The 12,052-nt window shown below is 38.4% G+C and overlaps 1 protein-coding gene across 6 annotated transcripts in view; it reads right to left on the reverse strand.

Annotated features, from left to right (window-relative positions):
* FAM135B (family with sequence similarity 135 member B) overlaps positions 1-12,052 on the reverse strand; it is a 449,831-nt gene that overhangs the window by 287,629 nt on the left and 150,150 nt on the right. Inside the window, exon 1 of one of the 6 annotated variants that reach the window (XM_055287338.2) lies at positions 3,505-3,523. The exons of the other annotated variants lie outside the window; for them this stretch is intronic. The gene's annotated coding sequence lies outside the window, so the exon portion shown is untranslated. Of the gene's footprint in view, positions 1-3,504; positions 3,524-12,052 lie in introns of those variants that run through there. 6 annotated transcript variants of the gene reach the window in all.

Genomic DNA, 12,052 nt, shown 5'->3' on the forward strand with positions numbered 1-12,052 from the left:
TATGTGTACAAAAACAGACACATAGACCAATGGAACAGAACAGGTTAGAGAACTCAGAAATAAAGCCACACAACTACAAAGTCAACAATAACAAGCAATGGAAAAGGACTCCCTATTCAATAAATTGTGCTGGGATAACTGGCTAGCCATAAGCAGAAGATTAAAACTGGATTCCCCCTTTCACCATACACAAAAAAATGAACAAAAAATGGATTAAAGACTTAAACGTAAAACCTGAAATCATAAAAACCCTAGAAGAAAACCTAGGAAATACCATTCTGGACATACACCTTCACAAAGATTTTATGACGATGACTCTAAAAGCAGTTATAACAAAAACTAAAATAAGCAATTGGGACCTCACTAAACTTAAAAGCTACTGCACAGCAAAGGAAATTATTAATAGATTAAACAGAAAACCTAAAGAATTGGAGAGAATATTTGCAAACTATTTGTCTAATAAGGGTCTAATATCTAGAATCTATAATAAACTTTAACCAACAAGCAAAAGACAACCCCATTTTTAAAAAGCCAAAGAACATGAACAGACACTTCTCAAAATAAGACATCATGCAGCCAACTAGCACATGAAAAAATGCTCAACATCACTAATCACTAGAGAAATTCAAATCAAAACTACAATATCATCTCACACCAGTCAGAATGGCTACAATTAAAAAGTCAAAAAATAACAGAAAAAGGAATGTTTATACACTGCTGATGGTAATATAAGTTAGTTCAGCCACTGCAGAAAGCAGTTTGGGTTAGAGATTTCTGAAAACAAAAACAAAAAGCTATCATTCAACCCAGCAATCGTATTATTGGGTGTATATCCAATTGAATATAAATTGTTCTACCATAAAGAAACATACACTCATATGTTCACGGCAGCACTTTTCATAATAGCAAAAAGACATGTAATTTACATACATACCCATTAACAGTGGACTGAGTAAAGAAAATGTGGTCAATATACACCATGGAATACGATGCAATCATAAAAGAGAATGAAACCATGTTCTTTGCCGCCAACATGGATGCAGCTGGAGGCCATCATCCTAAGCAAATTAACACAAGAACAGAAAACCACAGACCACATGTTCTTACTTATAAGTGGGAGTTAAACACTGAGTAGACATGTACACCAATAGGAAAACAACAGACACAAGGGCTTACATGAGGGTAGAGAGTGGGAGGGGGATGAGGATTGAAAATCTACCTTGTGAGTACTATGCTCACTATCTGAGTTATGAAATAATTTGTAAGCTAAACCCAGACAAGGAGCAACTAACCTATGTAAAAAATCTGTACTTGTACCCATTGAACCTAAAAGTTAGAGGAAAAAAAGGCTTTTCTTTCTACTTAGGGAGATATCGGGGAAAATTCAGCCAGATATTGGGTGAAATTCACCCCCGATATTTCACATAGGTTCTTTTCTATTTTCCCTAAGCATCAGCCAGGTTGAGAAATAAAGGGACAGAGTACAAAAGAGAGAAATTTTAAAGCTGGGTGTCCGGGGGAGACATCACATGTCGGTAGGTTCCATGATGCCCCACAAGCCGCAAAACCAGCAAGTTTTTATTAGTGATTTTCAAAGGGGAGGGAGTGTATGAATAGGGGGTGGGTCACAGAGATCACGTACTTCACAAGACAATAGAATATCACAAGGCAAATGGAGGCAGGGTGAGATCACAGGACCACAGGACTAGGGCAAAATTAAAATTGCTAATGAAGTTTCGGGCACACATTGTCATTGATAACATCTTATCAGGAGACAGGGTTTGAGAGCAGACAACCCACCTGACCAAAATTTATTAGGCAGGAATTTTCTCATCCTAATAAACCTGGGAGCACTATGGGAGACTGGGGCTTATTTCATCCCTACAGCTCGACCATAAAAGAAGGCTGCACCCAAGGGAGCCATTTTGGAGGCCCACCCTCAGGGATGCATTCTCTTTCTCAGGGATGTTCCTTGCTGAGAAAAAGAATTCAGCGATATTTCTTCCATTTGCTTTTGAAAGAAGAGAAATAGGGCTCTGTTCCACCCAGCTCACCAGTGGTCAGAGTTTAAGGTTATCTCTCTTGTTCCCTGAACATTGCTGTTATCCTGTTCTTTTTTCAAGGTGCCCAGATTTCATATTGTTCAAACACACATGCTCTACAAACAATTTGTGCAGTTAATGCAATCATCACAGGGTGCTGAGGTGACATACATCCTCCTCAGCTTGTGAGATGACAGGATTAAGAGATTAAAGTAAAGACAGGCATAGGAAATCACAAGGGTATTGATTGGGGAAGTGATAAGTGTCCATGAAATCTTCACAATTTATGTTCTGAGATTGCAGTAAAGACAGGTGTAAGAAATTATAAAAGTATTAATTTGGGGAACTAATAAATGTCCATGAAATCTTCACAATTTATATTCTTCTGCCATGGCTTCAGCCGGTCCCTCCATTCAGGGTCCCTGACTTCCCACAACAGGGAGAAAGACATATAGATGTGAATATCTTCAACACCTTCTTAGATTCCAGCACAAAGATCTGCACAAATAGGTATCTACTTTAAAATTTACCCTTGACAAAGTAGTTTCTTAGTGCTAAATGTCAGACTAAGCAATTTCTTTGCATTATCTCAATGAATATTTACAACTTCGCAGTGCTCTCCCTATTTTAATACTAGAAAATTATGGCTCTGTCAGGTTATGTGGTTTGTTCAAGGATCCACAAATAGGAAGCAATGACACTAGAATTCAAATTCAGATATGCCTTACCCCAAAACTCTTATCCATTACACTAGATTTTAGTGCCTCTACTTATTGGATACTTAGTCATTGTCTCAATAAATAAACTGATGGGTAGAATAATATTACAAAGAGTAGGGAAAACTCTCAGGATTCCATTTTGTCTTTGCTTTCTAAAGTTACAATGACATTTTTTGAACCATCCATCACATTGAATTTTATGAATATTATTCATTCCTCAGGTTGCTATTCAAAGTACATTACAATTCATTGCTACCATTTACCCTTTGTAAGGCTCAATGAGTCAGCCAACTCCATTGATTATCTGTCACTTCAGAATATGTCTGTCACAAATTCATCCCAAAGCCATGTTGGGCCAACCACATGGTCATCCTTATCTTTGACTTAATTTCACTATTCATAATAAGAGCTACCATAGTGTGTACAAGCATTATATATTTTAAAAGTAATAATAATAAGAGCTGGCATTGAGTGGGTGTTCACTTGTTGCCATGAACTCTCTTCAGTATTTTATATACATGGATACATTTGATCCTTACAGCAGCCTTTGATGTGGGTAAGATTGCTCAGTATCACAGATGGAAAAGACTCAGGGCACTAGCAATATGACCAAAGTTCAAACAGAGCAAATAAGAAGCAGGACCAGATCTCAAAGAGCATAGCTTTCAGGCCACAAGCATTTGCTTGGAAACATCATGTGTAGTTCGTGAAAGGTAAATATTATTCTGAGTAAGGCTTCTCACCAATAAGATGCAGTTGCGAAGGGAGTGGGGACAGAACCTCCTTATGTATTCATAAAACTGTCCAGAGATAAAGCACCTCTGGCTCTTGAAGGTGTGGTCTCTATAGTGGCCATTCCAGAATCCTATTGTTCAGAGCAGCTCCACTCATTGGCTTAAATGAACATTCCATTTGGAATGATTCTAGTGTAATGGAGAAGAAAGAGTGTGTTAAGCCTTATTTACCCTACATTATACATTTTTGAAGACTTTGTCTTCAAAATGTGGCTTTGGGGCATGCCACTCTCGGGGCCAAGTCCTTCGCGGGCAGTTTCTGCAAAGTCCAACCCTGCAGGGCCCTTCTCCCATGCCGCGCTGTCTGGCTGCTTCAGAGTAGAATGAACACAGACAGGCTTGGCTTTTCATCCTGGCTTCAACTCTTACTCAGTGTAGATACTGTGCTTTCTCCTGAACTTTGGTCAAACAATTGTTGGTCAGGTACTGTCCTAGGTGCTGAAGTCACATAAAAGAATGAGGTTCAGTTTACACTAGCAAAAAGTTCACAGGAACTGGAGAATATAAATATACTATGGGGTCGGTCGTGGTGGCTCATGCCTGTAATCTCAGCACTTTGGGAGGCCGAGGCAGGCAGATCACCTGAAGTCAGGAGTTCAAGACCAGCTGGGCCAACATATATATATACACACACATATATATATATACACACACACACACACACACACACACACATATAATATGTTTTTATATACATTTTATATATCTATACACACATCATATGTGTGTGTGTGTGTATATATATATATATATATATATATATATATAAAATGCTAAGCACAACAAGAAAAAAATCTCAGCCTCAAGTTGTACATCAAAGTATCAAACTTCATTTGTAGACTACATTCATTTGTAGACTACATTCAAACTTCATTTGAAGACTACATCAAACTTCATTTGTAATCTGGTAAGCACAAATTAACATCATAATATGGCACTTCATACTGATCAGAATGGCTAAAATAAAAAAGCAGAGATTACCAAGTGTGGATGTGGATGTGAAATGACTGAAATTTTTGTATATTGCTGGAGTAAGTGTAAATTGGTATGGCTACTTTGGAAAACTATTTAGCAGTATCTACTGAAACTAAGCATGCATGTACCTCATTAGACAACTGTGCCATTCTTGGTAATATACTCAACTATATATATATGTATAATATATATGTATAATATATGTATACATATATGTGTATATATATACATTAAAAGACATGAGAATGCTATTATCATTTTATAATAATCTAATGCTATAATTTATACAAATCTCATTAGAATGGGTAAGTGAATTGTGGTATAGTCATACTTTAAAACATTTCATGGCAAAGAGAATAAAATACTATTCTATTAAGACAGGATTAAGATACTATTATTCTATTAAGAATCTATTAAGAATAGACCTAAACACATATTCCTTGACCTATGAGACACGAATTATGATATCTACCTTTTAAAATATTAAAAAATTTCTTACATGGCACTGAATTTTGAGATATGGCTTTTAACTTGATTTCTCCAAAAATTCCTATTTTTTTAATCCTGAAATGAAAACTATTTTCCCAAGATACAAATGAAGTTTTCTGAACCTTGACTTATGAGACAAGAATTATGATATAATAGAATAAAATACTATTCTATATGGCAATTTGGATTAATTGCATAATAATGTTTGAGCAAAAGAAGCCAAACATAAAAAATATATACTGTCTGATCCTGTTTGTATAAACCTGTTCAAAAATAGTCAAAACTAACCTATGGTGTTATAACTCAGGATTGTAAATACCTTTGGTAGTGGGAAGAGGAAGTGATTATGTGTAGACAGGAACAAAAGGGAGTTTTGGGGGTGTAGATGATATTCTGTTTCTTGATCTGGGTGCTAGTTAAACCGAATCTTTGAGTTGGAAGAAATTCATCAAGATTATATATATATATATATGATATTTATGCATTCTACAAATATATATATATGCATTCTACCAATGTATATTTTAATAAAATACTTAAGAGTTTGTAACATGGCACAGAATTTTGAGACATGGCTTTTAAATTGATTTCTCCAGAATTTCTCATTTTTTATCCCAAAACAAAAACTATCATTCAAAAATATAAGTTTTCTGAACCTTGACCTATGAGACAATAATTATGATATCTACTTTCACTAAGTGAAAGTGAGAATTAAATTTGAAAACTTAACACTGCAACAACTTATCAGCATAATAAATACTTGTAATGGGTGAGTGAGTGAGTAAACATGTCTATAAATGCTGTTACATTAAGGTTATGCCACTACATTGTTAGGAAACCATGTAGCAGCACTTATTAAGAGTAGACCTAAACACATTACATAACATAGCTATGCCAGTCGAGCCCTAGAACATACAATAGATTGTACATTGTTGTTGAAATCGATGTAACATCATTCCCTGATCATTTTCCATATTTTAATTTATATTGCCTGTACTTCATTGATACATCTTTTATTCTTGCCATAACAAACTTCCTACTCACCCCAAACATGCCCCGTGGATTTCTCCACCTGGTCTCAAGCCAGATGGTTCCATTTTCACAGAATTCTCATCCACCAACCTGTGCTAAGCATACTTATTTCTTCAAAGTCTTCTCCCTCTTTTTAACTCCCATGATAATTTGCCTACTTCTCCAATAGCAGTAACAGCACCAGGATCATAATAGGCTTCCATTAGTTGGCTGTCAAACTTTGGGCTAAATGTTTTATGCTAATTTATAATCCAATCATCCCCTGGAAAAGTATTGATAGTCTGTTGATATTTTTAACAGAAAAAAATAAAATAAAATAAAATAACAGTAACTATGGGGATTGGGCATTGTCCTCCCATTTTTTAAATAAGAAAATGAAGTCTCCCGTTGACTAAGTAATACATAGATCTATCCTACACAACTAGGGCCTAGAGGACTTGGGACTCAAAACCACAGCTAGTACAGTCCAACGCCCAAACTATGTTAGCTAGTAATTGACTACTGAAATTGTGAACTTTCAGAATGATATATCCAGACATCAGGCTGTCTCTGCTTGCAACATAACTGTGATTTCTCTGTTTACAGCTGGGGTACTGAGGCAGATTTATTTCAGTGCCTAGGCCATTGTCTCATTGTCTCAAATCTTGTGTAACAGAGGAATCATAAAATTGGAGTCATGATTCTGGAAAGTGTCAACTGCAGCTGCCAAATAATCTACCTGCGTTACTTCATCTGATGCTAAGAGGACAAAGAGTATTCTCCTCAATTTGCAGGTGTGTTAAAGGTAGCACAGAGAGGTCAAGCAATGCCCTCAAGTTCACACAGCTAATGTTGGCAGGAAGCAAACTTAGAACCCACTGATTCTTGATACGTTGATGCCAGGCTCCCTCCACCACAAAAGCTACCTCCTTAAAGATCCACATGTTCATGAGTCTTAGTAGGGATCCCTGCCCATTCATAACAAAGGGCTAATGAGGTCCCACTTTCCTTTTAAACTGCCCGTTATTTTTAGACTTGATTTTGTTTCTGCTGTTTTGGATGCAGGCTTCTATTTATACCTCGAAATTTAATTTGAATATCTCATTCTCTGGGGGGTCTTATCAGATCATTTATGCCTCTATTTCATTCCACAAACTGCCCCCAAGTGCCTAGTATGTAGGAGGCAGTGGCCAACGTACTGGGGATTCAATGGTGAATTAGAAGTCATACTCCCTGTTCTTCAGAGCTTACCTTTTTTAGTGGGGGAGAGGGGGAGGGCTCACATGCATCACTCTCAAATGCAATTTCCAATTGTGGTAAATGCTATGAACAAAAAATATGGGTATCTTTAAAAGAGTATAACGGGGCATTGGATCTAGTTGATGAGGTCTGGGAAGGTTTCCTATTCCTTAGGTAGAATTAAGAAACCTGGCACTATTTGTACCTCTGCACTTACCCTCACTTCACTGTAATTTATTTGCCTATAGGCTATGAGTAACACAAGTACAGGACCATGTCCTATTCACACCTTGAGCCCATGTCCTAGAAAACGTGCATGGTATATTATAGGTGGTTAATAGCTCTCCCTTGAATTGGCTTTTATTATCATCACCATTATTGCTGCTATCCTTGTGGCTACCACCATTGTTGGAGAAAAAATGTGGGACGTGTCTGAATCCAAGCCCCATGTGACGAACTCTATTTTAACTGCACCTTCTTGGCACGTAAAGGAAGCAAACAACAATTTGTTGATGACAAAAGAAATGCGAAAGCTGACTAACTCCAACTGCTTCTCTGAAATGCTAATTTGCTTTCAGAACCTCTTCGCTGGTTCCTTTACAACAATTTTACAAGCTTGTAGCAAGGACAGCTTTCTGTTAATGACCACTTGCAAATCCAATATGATGACTGTGTTTTGTCTTAAGCTGGGTTAAAACACTAGCTTACAAATAGAACAGCAGAGGCAGAGATGTTGGCAGCCAGTCCAGAGCAGAGATCAAAGGCACTATCCTGATAACAGATATTTGCTCTTAGGTACTTTAAAAATTAGAACGATGTTTATTTAACATCCAGAAAGCCCTTTTCAGAAACACTCTCCAACTACCATACTGGAGAAAGAAACTGAGGTCTGAGAAGATAAATTCCAGGTCATACAGTCATACAGCAAGATAGGGTGAAAATGGGTTTTAGGCCCTATCTTTGTTGGTTTTGTTTTATGCAAAACTCTTTCTACTATGCCCAGTTTCTTTAATAGCATGCCAGAAGTATGAAATTTCAGCCAAGGCAGCACTTTCCAGAGAAGAAGGGCTACAGTGATTGCAAATTTAGTGTAAATTTTTCCCATGGTATTCCATTCCTTCACCACCTTCCCAGTTCTGTCTTCTCCTGACCCTTCAGGAAGCTCACTCTGCAACAAATGGCTGCTGCTTCATAAACACCTCACTGTGCTCATGCTGTTCCCACTTCCATCTGTATTGATAACAACAGTTACTACTGATCACCTGTTATGTGCCACACACCCAGTAAGATGCTTGGTATATGCTTCTTCCGAAGCTCAGAAGAACACTGCAAGGACAATTAGTATGTATTTTTAATATACATGCATAAAATCACCCTGAAACTCAGTGGCTTAAATTAATAATGATTTGTTTGCTCTCAATTCTATGGATCAGGAATTTAAGCAGAACTCAGATGGGCACCTCCACATCCAGCTTGGGAGCTCTCAGCTGAGGCTGGGATGTGCTTCACTCAACATAACCTCTCTCTCCTGCTGGGCAGGTGCTGGCCTCCGAGAGGATACATTCCACAAGGTGATGGTGTGAATCTCATAAGGGCTCAAACTTGGAAGGAAAACAGGATCACTTCTTCCACATTCTATTTTTTAAGCCAGGTGGCACAGTTGGCCTGGGATCGAGGACAGGGGTAAAAAGACCCTGCCTCCCAGTGGGGCTGTGATAAAGTCAACTTGTAACAGAGCAATTGGGATAAGACAGGAAATATTATTACAGGCATCTTTGGGAATAAAATCTACCAGAATATAATAATTAGGAAACTGTTCTTTGGAGTCAAACATTTCAGCTCTGCCATCAGCTGTGTGTCCATGGATAGGTTATTTCACCTCTGAGCCTCAGTTTCCTCATCCCTAAAATGGGAACACCACCACAAAATTTCCCAAGGGAATAAATAATGTATAAAATGAGCTTAATGTCATGCCCACACAGAGTAAGCCTCTATACACAGTAGCTATTAATGTAATTATCTAAGGATACTTTTAAGAGTGAAAGCCTTATGAAATTTTCATAGAGGCAACAGATATACACCAGAATTTATGTTCACCTCCAGCTAACATTATCATTAACCACTGAAAATGGGGAAAATCAAACTAAAACTGAAACTGAAAGAGATTAATTAGCTTACACACATTCACTAACTCACTCACACTTACACACCAATGAAACTTCTCTTATGTGCCAGGCAAAAGAAAACATGCCCCTGCCATCTTGGGACTTGTATTCCAGTGACAGACTGAACTACCAAGCAAGTAAATAATTTCTCATAATATGCCTCTTAATTAAAGGAATCAGGGTAAAGAAAGAGAGAATACATTAGTGGACGTGGTTTCACCTGAAAGAACGAGATAATGCTGATTCAAATGGCTTAAACCAGGGGTCCAGAAACTAGCCCATAGGCCTAGCCTGACACCTGCTTTTGTAAATAAAGTTTTATTGGAACACAACCACACCCATTTATTTACATATACTTTATGGCTGCTTTCATGTGACAATTGCATCTTCAAGTACTTCCAACAGATCTCATGGCCTGCAAAGCTTAAAATATTTCCTATCTAGCCTTTAACAGAAAACTTTCTCCTATCCCTGTTTTAAACAATAGAGAAATGTATTATCCCCCATAACTGAAGATTTTGAGGAAGACAATATCATGTCCTGAATCACTGCTGTCACGTGGGACTCAGGATCCTCGCATCTTTCCATTCTGTGGTCTTCAGGCTACAGCATGCAAGGCTGGGTCCCTTTAGGTTTGCAAGATGGAATACAGATATTCCAGACTCATATTGACAGAGAGTCAAGAAGAGAAGAGATCACCCTCCAGAGAAAAGGCCACTCCTAAGAATGCCTCTCTTGGGAGGAAAACAAAATCATTCCCAGAGGCACCCAAAGATAACCAACAATACCAGACTTCATCAGCCAGAAGTGTGTCATGTGTCCTCCCCTAAACTAGCCACTGGGCAGGGAAGGAGACCAGCACAATTGGCTAATACTCATCAGAACGATCCCTGGGGATGGGTGTAGGCTCCTTCTCCCTTAAATTGTGTTGAGGAGGGATACATGTATAAACAAAGTTGGCACAAAAGAGGAGAGGCTACTGGACCCCAACAGTGTCTGATATGGAAGTGATTGTAGTCAGCATAAAGGTAAAAACGTTCCTTTACAAAACGTGTTCAGAGAAGTAATCTCACAGGATATGATGCCTGAATGTAGCCCTGAATGATAAGAAGGAACAGGCCTTAGGTTCTGTGAAAGAGCTTCCCAGATAGAGGGACTTGCTGGTAAGGAGCAAGAGTGGTATTCAAATTCCTACACTTTGGATCCAAAGCTTGCATGGTCTCCACTACTCCAAGCTGTCTGCTGAAACTGCACCTGTTGCCAAACAACAGTCTCTAATATCATGGTCTTCTGTGCAGTGTTTGACCATGTCCTCCAAACCAGGTGTGTCATCTTACCCATCTTGATACTTTTCTCCTTCTGTTTGATATATAGAGAGAGTTATACAGGTTATTTTGCCCTAAGCAGGTTATCCACATCCCTAAAATAGGGATAGCATCAGTAGCATCAGGTACCTCTCATCTAATCATCACTAACAGAAGATAAGAGGGCAAAATCTAACTGGTAGATATTTTCCTCTTTCATTTTCTATTAGCATGGGAACTCCTTAAGGTCAATGACCATAGCTGGTTCCGATCCACATGTACCATGACGTCTAACACAGAGTGAACACACAGTACATTCTTGATGAATATACATCAAATTAGACACAGTAGTATAGATCCGTGGCTCAGCTTGATTCAATTTGTTGGGGGTGACGGGGCCCCAGAAAACCTTAATGTTTTTAAAACAGTCCAGGTACCCAACCAAAAGGCACACAGGAAGGAATGACAATGGAACATTGTCCATCCAAAATCTGTTCCCAGAGGACTGATAGGGAAAATACAAAGTCGGACAGAACAATGAGGCAAGAGGCAGGAGAGCAGAGTCCACTGTGTACAGATAGCAAAGGGTGGAGGACGCACGTGGAGGGCCTAGAAAGTCATAATAAAATTAGATCTTTTTCCAGCAATGAAGAGTCACTGAAAAGAAAACAAGATTTACTGATTACTTGTTATATTTCAGGAACTGTGTAAGGTATTTTATATATATCTTTAATCTTCATTTAAAAAGATTATTAAGGCCGGGCACGGTGGCTCATGCCTGTAATCCCAGCACTTTGGGAGGCCGAGAAGGGCAGATCACTTGAGGTCAGGAGTTCAAGACCAGCCTGACCAACATGGTGAAACTCCGTCTGTATTACAAAAACAAAAATTAGCCAGATGTGGTAGTACATGCCTCTAGTCCCAGCTACTCAGGAGGCTGAGGCAAGAGGATCACTGGAACCCAGAAAACAGAGGTTGCAGTGAGCAGAGATCATGCCACTGCCCTCCAGCCTGGATGACAGAGCAAGACTCTGCCTCAATAAACAAATAAATAAATAAAATAATTTTAAAAGATTATGAAATAAATGTAATCTCTATTTCACAGTTGATGAAATTCATGCTCAGGAAGATCAGGTGGCTGAGGGTCACACGGTGAGATGACAAATCTAGGATTCTACCCAAATCTCTTTGATGTTCAAGTTTATGACTTGTTTTCTCAGTCACATAGTTGACCTCTGACCAATGATTTAAGAAGCTCAACCCAGTAAGAAGAGAGAGAGAATGGGTTTGCTGGAGAGGGAGAGAAATCGGAGG

This window comes from Symphalangus syndactylus, chromosome 7 (genome assembly GCF_028878055.3).
Source record: "Symphalangus syndactylus isolate Jambi chromosome 7, NHGRI_mSymSyn1-v2.1_pri, whole genome shotgun sequence".
Classification (NCBI taxonomy): Eukaryota; Metazoa; Chordata; class Mammalia; order Primates; family Hylobatidae; genus Symphalangus; species Symphalangus syndactylus.